At 36.8% G+C, this 20,384-nt stretch overlaps 1 long non-coding RNA gene across 1 annotated transcript in view; it reads left to right on the plus strand.

Annotated features, from left to right (window-relative positions):
- The first annotated feature begins 828 nt into the window (after positions 1-828).
- Positions 829-20,384, plus strand: part of LOC140511348 (uncharacterized) — a 59,819-nt gene continuing 40,263 nt past the window's right edge. Inside the window, exon 1 of the long non-coding RNA XR_011969508.1 lies at positions 829-2,049. This is a non-coding gene — a long non-coding RNA (uncharacterized lncRNA). The remainder of the gene's footprint in view (positions 2,050-20,384) is intronic.

Here is a 20,384-nt window from a genome sequence, read left to right on the forward strand (position 1 = left end):
TGTACCATATATATATATCTATATATCTATATATATATATCACACATACATATATATATACATGTACATATGGATATATACGTACATATTAACTGTTGACCTGAAAACTTGTTAAGAAAAAAGGCAACAGGCTAAATGCATACATTTTATGATTTAATTAATTAATTGATCAATTCCCTATTAAAGACAACGGTAACATAATGCATTATGGAGCCAGAAATGTTCTGGCTACCCAGTGCAGAAATCTTCTGGCTTATATACATTTTGCCATGAGAAAGAAACTCTCCTAATTAAGCAAACCATAAATTCAGTAAGACAGGACAATTAACAAAGCAATGTCAGTTGGGCCTTGCGATTCCAGGCTGTGTAAACATATAGTCTCTGTAACATACAATAAGAAAATCCCACCAGGCTTCCTGTCCTAAACAGGTACTCGAAATAGCTGACACAGGAAAGGGTAAGCAAAGTTTCAATTGAAATTACGACCTAAGATGTCTATTTTCTTTACCACTAATATGCCATAACATAGTATGTGTCTACAGATAATAAGATATAAAGGAAAGTCCCATTATTCAAGATAGTGTCTTAGGTTAAAGGTCTCCTAAGGAATGTAGAGTCAGCCTTGGCTGGCTTTTGCTGACATAGGAAGAGGCATTCTCTGAGTTTGCTTCAGAGAGAACAAAGAGATTATTCCAAAATTTTATATTAAACATTATCAATACATATACACACCATATATCTATGTGTATATATATATATATATATATATATATATATATATGTATATAATGTGTGTGTATATGTGTGTGTAGATAGATGGTAGATAAATTGATAGATACTTTCTTCCCCCTGACCTGGCACAGATGTAGAACTTGCCTCCAGGCACTTTTCACCCCATTGCTTGTCCACATCTCCAGGGGCTGGCAAATAGCTAATATCTTTTCATTGTTTCCACTGGTCAGACAGGAAATGGAGACACCAAACATGCATTGCCTTGGCTGTACTCACCTCCAGTCAATGGAAAAACTTGGAATGAGTCTTCTAATTATTTATCAACTCTTGCACTGCCTATCATACCCCATTGTGTATATTGCAGCATTTTAAATGACTATTTCATGACTATATTCTTAAATCTGAGTAACAGTGGTCAATGGTATTGGAGAAGTGTGTGGATAGAGAGTGATCTTGGAGTAAGGAAGATTTAGATTCAAATCTTGCCTCTGACCCATGCATGACTGAGTCCTTTAACTTCATTTTCCTTATCTGCAAAATGGTGTGATAGTATCTCTAGTACTTCTATTTCAATGTTGTGAGATGGGGTGTATGTAAAGCTTTACGAAGTGCTATATAAATGTCAGTTGTTATCATATAACTCGGGACAAGTTATCTCTGTCTTTACCCATATCTTTTTTCTGGCTTTCTTTGTGCAGAATGTCAGTATTTTAAAGCCAAGGAAACATTTGTGCAATGTTTCTAATTCTCTATGACATTAAGGATTTTCTGTTTCTTTATTTTTTTATTTCAGGGGAGGAAAATGGGGTTACCTGGTTGGGGAATGGGAAGGCAGAAAAAGAAGATGAAAGACCTTCTGGTGAAGAAAAATGAGGATTTTTTCCCCCCTGTCTTATCACAAGGCCAAGCTGACTTTTTTTTTTTTTAATGCTCTTTATTGTATCAATTCCTGGAAACTGTGGTGGAGGAGATTGCCTTTTGCACCCTTGTGTAATTCTTGAAACATCAGAATTGGTTTCTGCTTTGAGCAATAGCCAGAGGCAACTCTGGAAAATTTTCTTCTGTACTTGGATAAAGAACGATTGGTGTGGGATAACAGTGACCTCAGAACAAAGTGTCTCAGACATTCCTGGCAGAGCAGGATCAAAAATTACTGGGAAATCCTTTATATTTCACCTATTGGCCCTCAGTACCCCAAACTCTTCTTGGTAGTGATGAGGGCTGGAAGGGAGATGTGATACTCTCACAAAGACCAGGGTACCAGGGGGCAGGTCATCTGGAGAAGAATTCACAGACTCAAGCATTGTTGAAGTCAAGGTAAAGATTGATTACGCTTTTCAGTGGGCAAGAGTTCTTAGGGAACCTGCAACCTTAAAGGGGTACAGGGAAAGTTTCTATAGGATATTCTATAGTATCACTTGTGCCAAATATGTTAACTAGGTGTTTTGGGGTGGGATTAGGGAGTGGTTAAGGAGTGGTCAGTTCTTAAAGGAACATGCACTTTTAGTGTCTACTGTGCAGGTATTTTACCCAAAATTCATTGGGACATAGTCCAAAGGAGCGGCCAGTGGCTACCTGGAGGTGTGGTCTTAGAACTGAAACATCACTAACTCAACCAACGGTCAGGGCTGACCAGGAAAAACCAGGCTTCTCTCATTAATGTCTTGTTAGACAAGATTAATGTAAGGGAATATAGGTATGTCTAAGTCTAGAATACATTTGATTCGTCAGTGAGTAGTAAATGTCGTTGTGACCCAGTACACAGCCAGTTCAGTACACAGCTGGTTCAGACTAATGAGTTCTATAGATGCAGGCGGCTCCTATAGCAGGAAGGGAGATAACAGTTGTTGCTAGGGCAGGCTGTGTCCCTGAGGGAGAAACTACCTGAGATAGTATTTTGAGGGTAGGGAGAAATGTGATTTTAGAATTGAGGCCCAAGTACATTCAACCAAGCACCCCATCAGTAGTACTTTGGTACTAGGCTGTCTCTCCTGAAAATCTTTTCACTTGGAAAAGGAATGTTTTAATCATATTTTGATACTTATAACAGCACTGGTGCATTGATGGAAACATTTCTAGAACTCTGTAGAATGGATTGTGTCAACAATTCTTAAAGGGAATTTAAGAATTGCCAGTTAGTTGGAGCTGAATCTGAGTGTTCTAGATAAAAAGCATGTCCTTGGGAAAATGGGGGAGAAAAAGAGATTGTATCATTTACTGTCACAGGAGTTGAGGAAAGTGTTTGGGGTTAAAGGAATATATAATTAAAAAAGAAAGAAAATTCATGAGATTATAACTTAAGAGTCCCAGACTGATTATTTAACATGTTAGTGTTGAAGGATCATCTAGTCCATCTCTCTGATTCCACAGATAAACAAACTGAGGTCCAGAGACTTGAAAGAACTTTTCTGAGGTCACTCAGTGATGAGTTATTGGAAGAGCCAGGACTGAATCCCACAAGAAGGAAGCTACCAGGAGAGTGAAAGGGTCTCCTAGAAAAATTAGAGCAGATATAAGTTTTCATTTAGTTATTACTCTTTGTACAAAAGCAGCCTGGGATCAAAGCCCTAACTGGTGTATGGATGTTTATTAAAGTGAACTTGTAGCATGGTCCAGTATTCCTAATAAAGAAATATCATATACTTCTACTTGAGAGTTTTCTCATGAGTCCAGATACCTTGTAACTTGTTAGACTCTTGGGACAATCCATGTATTTTCATGCAGAGGCAGAAGGTTTTACAGTGTTCTTACCTTTTACTATTAACTCAATCAGCGTCTTCCCCCTTGTTCTTTACATCTTTTTCCTCTCCCACTTCAGGCAGCTGTACTATGGTATAACACAGCTAGGCGACAGTAGGAAGGTGGTCTTAGGTTCTTGGTGCAATCATCATTTACTAACACCTTAGGTGTTACCATATCAGTGGGTGTTCACTATGTGATAGGGACATTTACCCTTGTGGGTTGCCTACTCCAGCTTTTGCTTGAGCGTTGCTATTTTATTGCTATCAGAAAGGTTCTTGAGTCTGTCAGTGGTCTGGTGACTCTAGATCATAAGTGTTTAGAGACTATCCTGGGCTATTTTCATTTTTAAATGTCATTCTGTTCCTTTTTTTCTCTTCTTTTTAAAGTATAGCTGATTGTCCCTCTAGGATGTTTTTTGCTGTTGTGTCATTTGCAAAGCAAAAACTGATTTAAATATCTGTAGGGGAAGAGTCACTGCTCCCAGTTTTTCTTTGATGAGATTCATTCAGATCTTCTTGCTTCAAGCTAGAGACAGACAAGGAGAGAGAGTAGCTGATGAACAGCTTAATTGTGTACTGGTCAGAGACAGCTGGTGGAAAACCAGGGGCCTTGTTGACTGCTTCCTACCCAACAGCTCATTCCTGGTGTGAAACTGAATGTTCCTTAGGAAATGGTGCAATGATGTCTTAGCAGTTCACCCATCCCAGTCTGTGGCCTGCACCAGTTGGGATGAAACTGCCTTTGGCTTGTTTCCTAGTTTAACTTTTTAATTAAATGAGCAAGAAGATGCTGGCTTTAAAACACTGCACAATATGCTAGCTTGATGCCCTGTGTGTTTGGGTGTATATATGTGGTGAGGTGTCAGATCCTGCAACTTCTGTTTACAGTGAATCATGTCAACAAATTAGTATCAGGGGCCTAGTATGTGCAAGGAACCAGAAATTCTAGAGGATATGAAGAAAAGGAGATGCCTCTCTGACATTCCTGAGGTCAGCTCCTAATCCTTCACGGGCATGACCCCACTGACAGCTACAAATGATTACAAAACCATTGAAATATCCTTCTTGAGGGGCCACATTTCTTCCATGGGGCACAAGCTTTTTGATTTTTAGGTCCTGAATAAGATAGTCAGAAATAGTGAGAGTGGGGACACACTCTCCATCAATCCCTTTATTTAGGAGTTAAATCCCAGGGACTTGTCTGAGGTGTATACAAAGTTTAAGTGCCTTGCCCAAAGTCACCAGGTAATAAATGTCAGAAGCAAGATTTTAACTCAGATCTTACTGCAAGTCCATTCACTATGCTGGGCTGCTTGTATTTCTAACAAGAATTCTGAATTACAATAATAATAATAATTAGTTCATTAGCTGTCTTTTGGTTTTCTTTGAATCCAAGTATTTGGCATAGTGCCTGGAACATAGCAGGTCCTTAATAAATGTTTACTGACTGACACCTTCCCTCTGCTACATATTAGTGATGCAACTATGGGCAAGCTACTTAAACTCCTAGTTTCCCCCAGACAAATCTCTAACACTATAAATTACAGGTGTAAAAGACACCTATTTAGCTACACATTTTTTTGTTTCAATTATTTTTATCATTTTTATTTATACTTTTGAATTCCAAATTCTATCCCTCCATCCCCTCCCCAATCTCTGAGATGGTAAGCAATCGATCTAGCTTGTATAAATGTGCAATTATGTAAACCATTTCTGTGTTAGTAATTTTGTACAAGATGACATGAATAAAAGAAAAAATGAAAGAAAGTGAAAATACTATGTTTTGGTCTGTATTCAATAGATATCAGCTGCATAGTTATAAGTGTAAGCAAAGAGAAATTTTTTTTTCCTGGATTTCAGCTTCTCAGGCTCAGGCTAAATTGTAAACATCTGAAGGATTAATCGCCTTTGAACCCTGATTATTCACAGCTGTGCTGAGTCACATAGGTTTCATGCCTTCTGGCTCTGAACCAACCAGGGCCTGAGTCTTTGTTATATATTCTGGGAGGCTGGCATTTTGCTTTTGCTGGCTAATGAGAAGGACTTTTGATTTTTGGAATTTTGATTCCCTGGACCTGAACTGGACTCTGGGTAGCCATTTGTTAAGAACCCCCCCAGTTACTCAGATGCTGGTGCTCTCCCACTCTGGTGGTATATGTAGGTGGTTGTATTACTTTGTTCAGACAGTTGGAGCCCTGTTTGTTGAATCTCTGTGTTAATTTCTCTGCTTGTATTTTTTATACTCACTTCTTTCTACTTTCTTAATTAAAGTAAGATTGTTAACCCGTTTAAAACTGTCTTTCCTTTAGAAGAACAGATCAAAGAACTGTGCTAGCAGCCCAACCTGTGTACTAGTGTGGTTGCTACTACAGTAGTATGCTTCAACTTTATCCCTTTGGGATTGTCTTGGATCAGGGGTGGAGAACCTGTGACCTTGAGGTTATATGTAGCCTTTTGACTGAATTAAAACTTAATAGAACAAATCCCTTTAATAAAAAGATTTGTTCTATAAAACTTGGACTCAGTCAAAAGGCTGCATCCAAGGACATAGAAGGCCACATGTGGCCTTGAGGCTGCAGGTTCCCCCACTCCTGTCTTGGATCATTGTATTTCTCAGAATAGTTAAGATATTCACAGTTCTCCATTGAACAATATTGCTGTTACTGTGTATAATGTTCTCCTGGTTCTGTTCACTTCACTATGCATTAGTTCATGTCAGTCTTTCCAGGTTTTTCAGAAATCATCCTGATTGTCATTTCTTATAGCACAATATTATTCCATTACAATCATGTACCACAGCTTGTTTAACCAACTGCCAATTGATGGGCATCCCTTTGGTTTCCACTTCTTAGCCACTACAAAAAAAAAAAAGTTGCTATAAGTCCTTTCTCCTTTCCTTCTTTTGGATGTCTTGGCGATATAGCCATGGTATTCCTGGATTACTGTTTTATAGTTCTTTGGGCATATTTCCAAACTGCTCTCCAGAATGGTTGGATCAGTTCACAACTCCACCAACAGTACGTTAGTGTCTCAGTTGTCCCACATCCCCTCAAACATCTAACATTTTCCCTTTTTGTCATATTAGCCACTCTGATAGGTGTGAGGTAGTAACTCCAAGTTATTTTAATTTGCATTCCCCTGATAAATAGTAATTTGGAGCACTTTTTTACATATCACTATAGATAGCTTTGATTTCTTCTTCCGAAAACTACTTGTTCATAACCTTTGACCATCTATTAATTGGGGAATGACTTGTGTTTTTATAAAATTGACTTAGTTCTCTGCTTCCAGTGGGAATGGGGATCTGTACTGTCAGCTGCTTGATTGTACCACATTTTGTGAGCCTAGAGCTCTAGATGTAGCCCCTGTCACTGCCACTGCCCCTGCTGCAGCTACCCACAGCTCCTCCACCCTCTTCGTGGCTTTTTTCCCACTGACCTTCCAATTTGTCCTTGGGGTTTTGGGTTCATGAAATCTGGAAACCACCACAGGTGCTAGAGATTCAGTCCCCCCAGGCCTGCTTAGGTCCCACCTGTGCCAGTGCAGCCCATGTTGGACTGCACTCTGCTCTCAGCATGGTGTGATAGATGTTTTCCATTGACCTTCCAGGCTGTCTTGGGCTGGAGATTTGCTTTACTCAATCATTCTTGGGTTCTGTAGCTCTGAAATTTGTTTACAGTCATTTTTTACAGGTGTTTGACTAGGTTTGGAGAGAATGCTGTAGCTAGTACCTGCTTTTACTATGCTATCTTGACTCTGCCCCCTCCGTTCTCTATATATTTGAGAAAGGTGGCCTTTATCAGAGATACTTGTTGCAAAGGTTTCCCCCAGTTTTCTGCTTTCCTTACAATTTTGATTGCATTGTTTTTGTTTGCGCAAAAACTTTGTGATTTTTTTATAATCAAAATGACTTATTTTACATTTTGTATTGCTCTCTGTATCTTCTTTGCTCCTAAATACTTCCTTTATCCATAAATGTGACAGATAAAATATTCCATGCTTCCTTAATTTGCTTATGGTGACACCCTTTATGTGTAAATCATGTACTCATTTTAGCTTGTCTTGCTATGTGGTATGAGATGTTGGTCTAGACAGAGTTTTTGCCTTACTGTTTTCCAATTTCCCCAGCAGTTTTTGTTCCAAAAGCTTGAATCTTTAGGTTTATCATATACTAGATTGCTGTAGTCACTTACTACAATGGAATTTGTACCTAATCTATTCTACTTATCCACCACTCTATTTCTTAGCCAGTACCAGATTGTTTTGATAATTACCTCTTTATAATACAGTTTGAGATCTGGTAAGGCTATATCATCTTCTGTTGCATTTTTTTATTGACTCCTTTAATATTCTTGAGCTTTTGTTCTTTCAGATGAATTTTATTATTATTCTTTCTAGCTCTATCAAATAATTTTTTGATAGATTGATAGGTATGGTACTGAATAATTAATTAATTTAGGTAGAATTTTCATTTTTATTATATTGGCTTGATCTATCCACAAGCAATTAATAGTTTTCAAATTGTTTAGATCTGACTTTATTTGTGTGAAAAGTACTTTATAGTTGTATTTATATAGTTCCTGTGTTTATCTTGGCAGGTAGATTCCTAAGAATTTTATGTTGTCTTCAGTTATTTTAAATGAAATTTCTCTATCTGTTGCTGCTGGACTTTGTTGGTCATATATAAAAATGCTGATGATTTACTTGGGTTTGTTTTGTATCCTGCAACTTTGCTAAAGTTGTTAATAATTGCAATAGGTTTTTAGTTGATTTTCTAGAATTTTTTGAAGCATAACATCATATCATTTGCAAAGAGTGATACTTTTGTTTCCTCATTGCCTATTCTAATTCCTTTAAGTTTCTTCTTTTCTTATTGTTATTGCTAACATTTCTAGTACATTGTTAAATAGTAGAGATGATAATGACCATCCTTGTTTTGCATTGGGAAGGCTTATCTCCATTACAGATAATGCTTGTTGGTGATTTTATATATATATATATACACACACACACACATATATATATATATATATACACATACACACACATACACATATATACATATGTATACATACATACATATATACCTATATATTTTATATATATAATTATTATTTTAAGGTAATCTCCATTCATTCCTATACTCTCTAGTGTTTTAATAGAAATGGGTGCAGTATTTTGTCAAAGGTTTTCTCTGCATCCATTGGTATACTCATATAATTTTTGTTGGCTATTAATATGGTCAGTTATGTTAATAATTTTCCTAGTATTGAAACAGCCCTGCCTTCTTGGTGTAAATCCCACCTGGTCATAGTGTATGATCCTTGTCATATATTACTATAATCTCTCTGCTAGTATTTTATTTAAAAATTTTGTATCAATATTCATTAGGGAAATTGATCGTTTAATTTTCTTTCTCTGTTTTGGATATCAGCATCATATTTGTGTCAAAAGGAATTTGGTAGGACTCCACCTATTTTTCCAAATAGTTTATAGAGTATTGGGATTAATTGTTCTTTAAATGTCTGGTAGAATTTGTTTATGAATCCATTTGGTCCTGGGGACATATTTCTTAGGATGTTCATTGATGGCTTGTTCAGTTTCTTTTTCTAAGACTAGATTATTTAAGTATTTTCTTCTTCCATTAATCTGGGTAATTTACATTTTTGTATATATTCATTCATTTCCTTTAGATTGTCAAATTTATTGTCATATATAATTGGACAAAATAGAGCCTAACATTTATCTTAATTTCCTCTTCATTAGTGGTAAATTCACCCCTTTTATTTTTGATACTAGTAATTTGGTTTTCTTTTTTTAAATCAAATTAACCAATGGTTTATCTGTTTTATTGTTTTTTTCTCAGAAAATCAGATTCTGGTTTTATTTTTTAATCCAATGGCTTTTTTACTTTCGGTTTTATTAATCTCTCCTTTAATTTTCAGGATTTCCATTCTGGTATTTAATTGAGTTGAATTTATTCTTTTTCTAGTTTTTTTAGTTGAATGCCCAATCCATTGATCTGCTTTTTTTTTTTTCTATTTTATTAATCAATTGGAGATGTAAAATTTCCACTAAGTACCACTTTGGCTGCATCCCATAAATTTTGGTATGTTGTCATTTTCTTTAATGAAATTATCAGTTGTTTCTATGATTTACTCTTTGACCCACTTGTTTTTTAGGATTTGACTATTTAATTTCCAGCTACATTTTAATCTCTCTTTCCATTGTCCATTGTTGAATGTAATTTTTTTTTGCATTGTGATTTGAAAAGGATGCACTTAATATTTCTGCTTTTCTGCATTTGACTGTGAGGTTTTTATGTTCTAATGTATGGTCAATTTTTGTGTAGATGCCATGTACTGCTGACAAAAAAGGTATATTCCTTTCTATTGCCATTTAGTTTTCTCCAGAGATTTATCATATCTAACTTTTCCAGAATTTTATTCACTTCCTTAACTTCTTTCTTGCTTATTTTTTGGTTAGATTTATCTAAGTTCTGAGAGGGGAAAGTTGAGGTCCCCCACTAGTCCTGTAACTCATTCAACCTTTCCTTCAAAAATTTCCATGCTATACCATTTGGTGCCTATATGTTTAATATTGATGTGACTTCATTGTCTATGGTACCTTTCAGCATGATATAGCGTCCTTCTTTATCTCTTTTAATTAGATCTATTTTTGTTTTTGCTTTGTCTGATATCATTATTGCTACCCCTGCTTTCTTTGCTTCAGCTAAAAGACAATAGATTCTGCTTCAGTCCTTTACCTTTACCTGCATGTATCTTTCTGTTTCAAGTGTATTTCTTGTAAACAACATATTGTAGGATTTTGGTTTTTAATCCATTCTCCTATCCACTTCCATTTTGTGGGTATGTGCATCCCGTTCACATTTATAGTTATTATAACTAACTGTGTATTTCCCTGTATGCTATTTTTCACTTGTTTATTCCCCTTCTCTCTTATATCCCATCCTTTCCCTCTTCACAAGTGCTTTACTTCTGATGACTGCCTTCCCTAATATACCCTCCTTTTTATCAGTCCTCCCTCCTCCTTCTGTTATCATTGTCCTTTTTTACTTCCTTATAGGGTAAAATAGATTTCTCTATCCAACTGAATGTGTATGTTATTCCCTCTTTGAGTCAGTTTTGATGAGAGTAAGGTTTAACCTTTGCCCATTAAACCCTCATCTTCCTGTCCATTATAATAGCTCTTTCATGCTTTTTTATGTATAATGATTTACTCCATTCAATCTCCCCACTTCTTATTCCAGTGCAATTTTTTTTCTTACTTTTTTGTTTATTTTTTTTGGAGTATCATCCCATCACAGTCACCTTATATCCACACTCTTTGTCTACATGTACTCCTTCTAATTGTCCTGTAGTAATAAAGTTGTTAAGAGTTACAAATATTATCTTGCCATATAGAAATATTAAGTTTAATCTTAATGAATTTCTATTTTCTCTTTTTTTGTTGTTTCATTTTTACCTTTTTTATGTTTCCTTTGAGTCTTGTATTTGGAGATCAAATTTTTTTATTCAACTCTAGTCTTTTAATTAGAAATGTTTGAAAGTCCTCTATTTCATCAAATATCCATTTCCCTCCTAAAAAATTATATTCACTTTTGCTGGGTAGGAAATTATTGGTTATAATCCAAACTCCTTTGCCTTCTTGTATATCATAGTCTAAGTCCTCCAGTTCTTTAATGTGGAAACTTTCAAATCCTGTGTAATCTTGACTGTAGTTCCATTATACTTGAATTGTTTCTTTTTGGCTGCTTTCAGTATTCTCTCCTTGACCTGGGAGTTCTGAAATTTGGCTATTGATATTCCTAGGAGTTTTCAGGTAGTGATCAGAGGATTCTTTCAATTTCTATTTTACCCTGTGGGTCTAATATATCAGGGCAGTTTTCTTTTGTTCTTTACAACATCTTGAAAGATGTTGCCCAGGCTTTTTTTTTTTTAAATCATGACTTCCAGATAGTCCAATAATTCTCATATTTTCTCTGTTGGATTTATTTTCTAGGTCAATTGTTTTTCCAATGAAAAATTTCACATTTTCGTCTTTTTTTAACTTTTTAAAAATTGTTTTTTATCATATCGTGATTTCTTATAGAGTTATTATTTTCCACTTGTTCAATTCTAGTTTTTAAGGAACTATTTTCTACAGTGAGTTTTTGTGCTTCCTCTTCCATTTGGCCAATTCTATTTTTTAGGGAGTTATTTTCCTTGGTAAATTTTTGTATGTATTTTCCCATGCTATTGACTCTTTTTGCATGATTCTCCTGCATTATTCTCATTTCTTATAGCAATTTTTCTTCTATTTCTCTAATTTGCTTTAAAAAATTTTTTAAACTCTTCTAGGAGTTCTTTTTTGGTCCTGAGACCAAATTACATTTTTCTCTGAGTCTTCACATATAGCCATTTTGACACTATTGTTCTCTTCTAAGTTTATGCCTTAATCCTTCCTATCACCATGGTAAATTTCTATAGTCAAGCTTTTTTTTTTCTCTTATTTTTTCTGCCTTTTTTATGATTTAGTGTTTTTATGTGAGAGTTGGGCTCTGGTCTTGCACTGTCACAAACTTTTTGTTCTGGTGCTCTTGGTCTTACTGCTGACTTTCACTGGGCTTAAGGGCTTAGCTGCTTGCTTTTCTGAAGGGTAGGCTTCCCTTCTAGCTACATATTTTAAATACCACATTTCAAGAAACAATTTTTATTTAATTTGTCATTCATATAAATTCAAGCATTGTCTAGAGTAGGAGAAAAATGTCAATAAGTACTCTAGTTCTCAGACATGTCTTTCACATGAGACATTTTGAAGTAACTGATATAGGAATCTCAAACAAGGAAAATTTCATAATGTAATAAAACATAGTTATTCAACTCAAGGTTAATATTTCACTTCATCCAATAGAATAATAATTACTTAATCTTTTGGGAGCACTCCTGGAGAATCATTTTCCTAAAATTGCCCAGTCTCTCCCTTTTTGACCACTTACTCTCCTCAAGGGCTCTTTTCTCAACTGAATTAATCTCGAGACCTCTCTCTTCCTTTGTTGTTGAGTCGCCTTTTTAGTCATATTTGATCCCACTTGAGACTTTCTCAGCAAAGATACAGGAGTGGTTTGCCATTTCCTTCTCCATCTCATTTTATAGATGAGGAAATAGAAGCAAAGAGGGTTAAGTGATTGTCCCAGGATCATAAAGAGAGTGAACTCAGGATGATGTCTTTTTGACTCCAGGTCCAGCTCTGTATCCACTGCAGCAGGAAGGGAAAAAGCAATGATCTTAAGGAGACAGGAAGTATAATTTATATGTATCCAGTTATTTGCTTGTTGTCTCCTTCGTTAGAATGGGGGCTCCATGAGGGCAATGTCTGCATCCACAATGCTTAGTTCAGTGCCTGGCACAGAGCAAATACTTATTATATGTTTTGTTGACTGACTTGGTGACATCCAGGACCTTAGCTTTCTTTCTTGACTCTTTTTACATACTTTCCTTAAAGAAAGGGGTTTGGCATGGGGATGGGGAGGATTTTAGTGGAAAGCATTGATTTCTGAGAAATTTAATGAAGTATTGATTAGATTTTCTTCTGTAGGAAGATCTGCAAAGAACTTTAAAAGGGAGAAATATTTAATTCTGAATATTTTCAGTTGAATTAAAAATGAGGTTCTAATATGCTTTCATATGAGTAAGCTATAATCTGCATTGGTGGAAGGAGTTTTGATAAGGAAAGTTCCCTAAAAGAAGGTTTGGGCAAAATAATAATGATATTTAGATATCAATAATGATGTTTAGATAGCAAGAACTTTATGTACATTATGGCATTTGAGGCTTACAACCAGCTCCTGCAGCAGGTGAGATAATACCTATCTAGCACTTTCCAAACCTTAAAGCCCTAAACAAACATTTTGGTTGTTATTGTTCAGTTGTTTAAGTTGTGTCTGACTCTACACAACCCAATTTGGGGTTTCATTTGCAGAAATACTGAAGTGGTTTGCATTTTCTTCTCCAGCTCATTTTACAGAGAAGGAAACTGAGGCAAACAGAGTTAAGTGATTTACCTAGGGTCACACAACTGGTAAGTGTCTGAGACTGGATTTGAACTCACATCTTCCTGACTCCAGACCCAGCACTCTAGCCACTGCACCACCTAGTTGCCCAGGATAAATGTTAGGTTTCAGTATAATTATTGTTATCATTATCCCAACTTGGCAAAAATGGAAACTGAAATAGAGAGATTAAGTCCATTCTTTTGCTTAGGAGAGCTTTGTAGAGAACACGATGTCTGTGGATAAACAATCCTTATTCATTAATTTTCAGTCGTTCAGTCAACAAGCATTTATTGAACACCCTCTTTGTTCCAGGCACTGTGCTAACCATTTAATAAATATTATCTCATTTTACCATTCACATCAGCTCTATATGCTATTAGTGTTTCCATTTTGCAGTTGAGAAAATGGAGACAAAGAAATTAAGTGATTTTCTCGGGATCACAGAGCTAGTAAATGTTTGAAAATTGAAGCTGGATTGGAATTCAGTTCTTCCTGATTCTAAGTCCAAGGGCTCTTAAACTGTACCACATAGCTACACAGGAATTATTTGCTGAAGAGACCCAGTGTCATAACCCCTAAGCTTTTCCCTCTCATGGGCTTAGCTGGAACTGCTTTCTCTTCTTAGCTGACTAGACTTTCTAAATACCAAACTTGTTTACTATATACAAAACTCCACAGGGCAGGATTGAGTCTCTTCAGCTAATCCCTAAATGCTTCCTGTGGATCATAATTTAATTTTATTCACTGTCTGGAAGCATTCTATTGCTTCCTAACTTGATTAACCCTTCTCTTTTGGCTCTATACTATCTCACTGATCTCATCAGCTCCCATGGATTCAATTATTTTCTTTATATAGATGAAAGAAGGAAGGAAATAAACATTTATTAAGAACTTACTATGTGTTGAATGCCACAAGGCCTAAGCCCTTGACAAATATTACCTCCTTTGATACTCAAAACTACCCTGGGAGGTAGGTGTTATTACTAACCCCATTTTACAGATGAGGAAACTGAAGCAGACAGTGACTTGTCCAGGGTCACACCATAAGTGTCTGAGGCCAGATTTGAACTTATATCTTCCAGACTCCACTGTGACATCTAGCTGCCTTAATATCTGATATTTATTTTGACTTTAACAAGCTTTGCAAAATTGTATGTATACATTATTTCATTGGATCCTCATCCCTACCTTCTGAAATAGGTATTCTGGTATTATTATCTCCATTTTGCTGATGAGACATCCGAGCCACAGAAGGTTTGAATCATTTGTTCAAGGTTATACTGTGATTGTTGCTGTGTACAAAGTTCTCCTGGTTCTGCTCCTTTCACTCAGCCTCAGTTCATGTAAGTCCTTCCAGGTCTCTCTGAAGTCTTCCTGTTCATCATTTCTTATAGCATAATAGTATTCCATTACATTCATATACCACAACTTCTTCAGCCATCCCCCACTTGATGGGCATCCCCTCGATTTCCAGTTCTTGGCCACCACAAAGAGAGCTGCTATAAATATTTTTGTACATGTGGGACCTTTTTCAATTTTTATGATCTCTTTGGGATACAGTCCTAGAAGTGATATTGCTGGATCAAAGAGTATACCAAAGTGAGTGAGCATGTCATTCCCTACTTATGCCAAATGTGAAGAAAGTAAGCTTTCCTTTTCCCCTCTCACTTCCTCCCTTTTGTTCTCCACTGAAATAGCTTTTTCTTGCCTCCTTTATGAGTGATAATTTGCCTCATTCCATTTCTCCCTTTCTCCTCCCAATATATTCCTTTCTCACCCCTCAATTTTATTTTTTTAGGTGTCATCTCTTCTTATTCATCTCACCCTGTACTGTGTGTGTGTGTGTGTGTGTGTGTGTGTGTGTATAATCCCTCCAACTACTCAAATACTGAGAAAAGTCTCAAGAGTTATAAATATTATCTTTCCATGTAGGAATGTAAGCAGTTCAACTTTAGAAAGTCCTTTATGTTTTCTCTTTCCTGTTTACCTTTTTGTGCTTCTCTTGAATCTTGTGTTTGAAACTCAAATTTTCTTTTCAGCTCTGATCTTTTCATCAAGAATGCTTGAAAGTCCTCTATTTCATTGAATTACCATTTTTTCCCCTGAAGTATTATATTCAGTTTTGCTGGGTAGGTGATTCTTGGTTTTAGTCCTTGTTCCTTTGACTTCTGGAATATCCTGTTTCACGCCCTTTGATCCCTTAATGTAGAAGCTGCTAGATCTTGTGTTATCCTGATTGTATTTCCACAATACTCAAACTGTTTCTTTCTAGCTGCTTGCAATATTTTCTCCTTGACCTGGGAACTCTTGAATTTGGCTACAATATTCCTATTTCTCTTTTTGGATCTCTTTCAGGAAGTGATCAGTGGATTCTTTCAATATTTATTTTGCCCTCTAGTTCTAGAATATCAGGGCAGTTTTCCTTGATAATTTCATGAAAGATGATGTCTAGGCTCTTTTTTTTGATCATGGCTTTCAGGGAGTCCCATAATTTTTAAATTGTCTCTCCTGATATATTTTCTAGATCAAGTGTTTATCCAGTGAGATATTTCACATTATCTTCTATTTTTTCATTCTTTTCATTTTGTTTTGTAATTTCTTGGTTTCTCATAAAGCCATTAGCTTCCATCTACTCCATTCTAATTTTTAAAGAACTGTTTTCTTCAACGAGCTTTTGAACCTCCTTTTCCATTTGGCTAATTCTGCTTTTTAAAGCATTCTTCCCCTCATTGGCTTTTTGAACCTCTTTTGCCAATTGAGTTAGCCTATTTTTAAAAGTGTTATTTTCTTCAGTATTTTTTTGGGTCTCCTTTACCAAGCTGTTGACCCACTTTTCATGATTTTCTTGCATCACTCTCATTTCTCTTCCCAATTTTTCCTCCACTTCTCTTACTTGATTTTGAAAATCCTTTTTGAGCTCTTCCATGGCCTGAGACCACTGCATATTTATTTTGGAGGTTTTGGATACAGAAGCCTTGACTTCCTCTGATGTTATGCTTTGTTCTTCCTCATCTGAAAGGATGGGAGAAAATACCTGTTCACCAAGAAAGTAACCTTGTATAGCCTTATTTCTTTCTCTTTTTGGGGCATTTTTCCAGTCAATTATTTGACTTTTGAGTCCTTTGTCAAGAGTAGGGTATACTCTGGGGACCTGTAAGTTCTCAGTTACTCCAAGGTGACACAGTCAAGGGAGTGATGTTTACTCCTCTCCTGTCCTGCACGCTGGTCTGGGAGCAACCAAAAACTTTTCTGCCCTGAATCTGCAATTGAATTCATTCACCACAATTGCCTCCAACTCCAATGCCAGTGCCTCACCCCTGGGTGGAGCTCAGAGCTGAGAATCAAAGAGACTTTAGGCAGAGGTCTCCCAGGGATGCCACTCAGAGCTGAGATTCAGATCAGCCCTTCAATTGCCCCCAAAATGGCAGCTGCCACTTCAGTGCCTGCTACCAGGGGTTCAGACCATGCGCCCCTCTCCTGAAAGAGGTGAAAGAGCCCTCCCATTGACCTTTGAAGCTGTCTGTGACATTTGTGGGTTGAGCAATCTGGGCACTGCTGCTGGTGGTGACTTGAAGCCTGTTCCAGGTGCCATGTTGGTCTGTGCACCGCACACTGGCCTGGGCTGGTCTGCCCTGGCTCTATAATTGATTAGCTATCTGACCCTATCTGAGCTGTCTGAGAAAGTCATTTTACTTCTCTTAAGTCTCAAATTCTTCTGAACTCAATAGAGCTGAGTTAGAATATAAGTCATTTCCAGCTCTACAGTTCTCTGAGTTTATATTATAGCAGTACTTAATACTTCTGTAATATTTATATCATGGGGGCTCCCTTCTGCCATCAAGGGCATAGGTATTCTTTGGGGGACTTCTTTGCTTGAAATTGTTCCCATTCAGATAATCTGGTACTTTTATCTGACATTCTCCTCCACTCCCAAATATGGTAAGTGGTTATTAGTTCCCCTTACAAGCATATGGATTCACAAGACTCAAAATATAAACAGGTTTATCTAATGGTTAAGGAAAGCAAATGGAATTCTTATCAGAGCCCATTAGAAATATTATCTGTCATGGAGCAAGACACTTTTCCAGGGGCTATAACCTTGCCAGGATTCTCTTAGTCTCTTTTCTGCTTGGGTGCCATACTCCCTGCCTTTGTGTCTGAAGATAACATGTCTCAATATATGGTGCCCAATGACTTCTCCATCTCAGCTTTTCCTGGTAAAACTCTTACTGCTGTTCTCTACTATAGATGTCCCAGTTCACTTGTCTCAGATGCTCTGCTATCCTTCAAAGGCATGTGGGTGGGAATGTACTCTATGCTCTTTGGTCTGGTCTAGGATTTCAGGTCTCCCCTTCTCTTTGCATCTAGCTCAGGTGCATTTCTTTTCAGAATTCCATTCTGGGATTCTCTCATGAGCTACATTTCTATTGTCTTCTTCTTCATTGGGATGTAAAGAATAAATCTGACTTTCAGTAATACTCCATCTGGGCCCTCATCTTTCCTCCAAGGTGGGCCTCTCATGTATTCTAAAATAAATTCAAGAATCCCTCCTGCTTTCTCTCTTACCTTTCTTTATATTACCAGTATTTAGCACAGGACCTGGCACATACTAACTGACTGATTGCTCCCCATTTCTCCTTGTCACTCAAAATCCCCTACAACTTCTTCATAGTTTTCTTTCAGTGGAGATGGGTGGGGAAAGGCTCTCCAAGGCTCTCCACCTACACTTGTATAATATTCTACCCTTGTTATTGATATGTCTTAGGCGAACATGGCAGGCTTGTTCGTATAGGACCTTATCTAAATGTTTGGTGTGGAATGTTCTGGTCTTAGACAGGTAATAGGACACAATACTAACTTTTCTTTTTTTAAAGTCTAGAGGACAAACTGTTGGTTACTTTCATTGGCTGCATTCATCATCTCTCCAGGAGCTAACAAGGGTACTTGGGCTTAGCTGATAAAACAGGGAATCAAGCTACCATAAGGTCTTGGGATGGAATTGTTTTTCTGAGAATGTGTATGTTTTCTTTTTCAATGTTTGGTGAAGAAAGACAAGGGTAATGCCTCCTGCCTGCAAGGAAGTGGACTCTAGGAAGATGTAGGTCAGCTTCAGGGGATATTTATCTGACAGAAAGTTGGCATGTGCAAATGAATTTTAGCTGTAGTGAAAATTCCCTGTCTACAGAATTGAGATGGAGGTCATAGGGCAAGTGATGGGTATATTCTCCACCACTGCAATCATTTAGACCTCAAAAGCAGACCTTCATAACCCTCATATTGATTCCTGTGTAAGTGAGGAGGGGTAAGTCTGGCCTCCTCTTGCTGACAGTCACAGTGGCTCCTGTTACTCCTTCTTATTGCTTTGTTTAGCTGTTTACCCTTGCATCAGCATGTGACTCAGAAGGTGTCCCTTTAAAAATATATAATTTATTTATTTTTCAGTTTTCAACATTCACCTCCACAAGAATTTGAATTCAAAATTTTCTCCCCATCTCTCCCCGCTCCCCATCCCAGGACAGCATGCATCCCATCCACCTCTTCCTCCAGTCTATCCTGCTTTCTATTATACCCCTTCTACCATCTCTCTCCCTTCTATTTTCTGTAGGGCAAAATAGATTTCTATACCCTATTGCCTGTACATCTTATTTCCCAGTTGCATGCAAAAGCAATTTTTAACATCCATTATGAAAGTTTTGAGTTCCATAATCTCTCCCTTCCTCCCTCTCCACCCAAACTCATTGAGAAAGCAAGAAATTCAATATTGGTCATACATGTGTAGCTATGCAAAATGCTTCCATAATACTTATGTTGCAAAAGACTAACTACATTTTCCTCTGTCCTATCTTGCCCTCTACTAATTTCATTCTCTCCCTTGACCTGTCCTCCCACAATAGTGTTTGCTTCTGATTATCCCTTTCCTCAATTTACTGTCCCTTCTATTATTTTCCCTCTCCTATCTCCTTCCCTTCACCTTTCTGCAGGGTAAAATAGATTTCCATAACCAATGAAGTGTGTTTTATTCCCTCCTTAAGCCAAATCCCATGGGAATAAGGCTCAATTATTCCCTTTCATCTCTCCTCTCTTTCCCTCCACTGTAAAAGCTCTTATTGCCTCTTTTATGTGAGATGATTTGCTACATTCTACCTCTCCCTTTCTCTTACTCCTAGTACATTCCACTCAACAGTAAATTTTATTTTTTAGGTATTCTCCCTTCATATTCAGCTCACCCTGTTCCCTCTATACACACACACACACACACACACACACACACGTATATATACACATATACATGCACATACATGTATAAATACATGCACTCATGTACATATACATACCTATATAACATATGCATACATGCATACCCATACACACCTACATGTATGTATATACGCACACCTATATTTGTCTATATACACACATACTCACACATATATATTTCCTCTAACTACTCTAATACTAAAAAAGGTTTCATGAGCTACAAATATCATATTTCCATGTCAGAATGGAATCATAATCTTCTTTTCTTGCAGATGAGAAAGAGCAAAGCATACAATCAGGAGAAGACCAAAGCATACAACTGCAGGAAGACAACATGGTCAAGACTTCTACATCCAAATCCTTCAAAAATAAATAAACAGTTCAACTTTAATAAGTCCTTTATGGCTTCTCTTTCCTGGTTATCTTTTCATATTTCTCTTGATTCTTGTATTTAAAAGTCAAATTTTCTATTCACCTCTAGTCTTTTCAACAAGAATGCTTGGAAGTTCTCTATTTCATTGAATTTCCATTTTTTCCCCCTGAAGTATTATACTCAGTTTTTCTGAGTAGGTGAATTCTTGGTATTAATCCTATCTCCC

The sequence above is a fragment of the Notamacropus eugenii genome, chromosome 6 (genome assembly GCF_028372415.1).
Source record: "Notamacropus eugenii isolate mMacEug1 chromosome 6, mMacEug1.pri_v2, whole genome shotgun sequence".
Classification (NCBI taxonomy): domain Eukaryota; kingdom Metazoa; phylum Chordata; class Mammalia; order Diprotodontia; family Macropodidae; genus Notamacropus; species Notamacropus eugenii.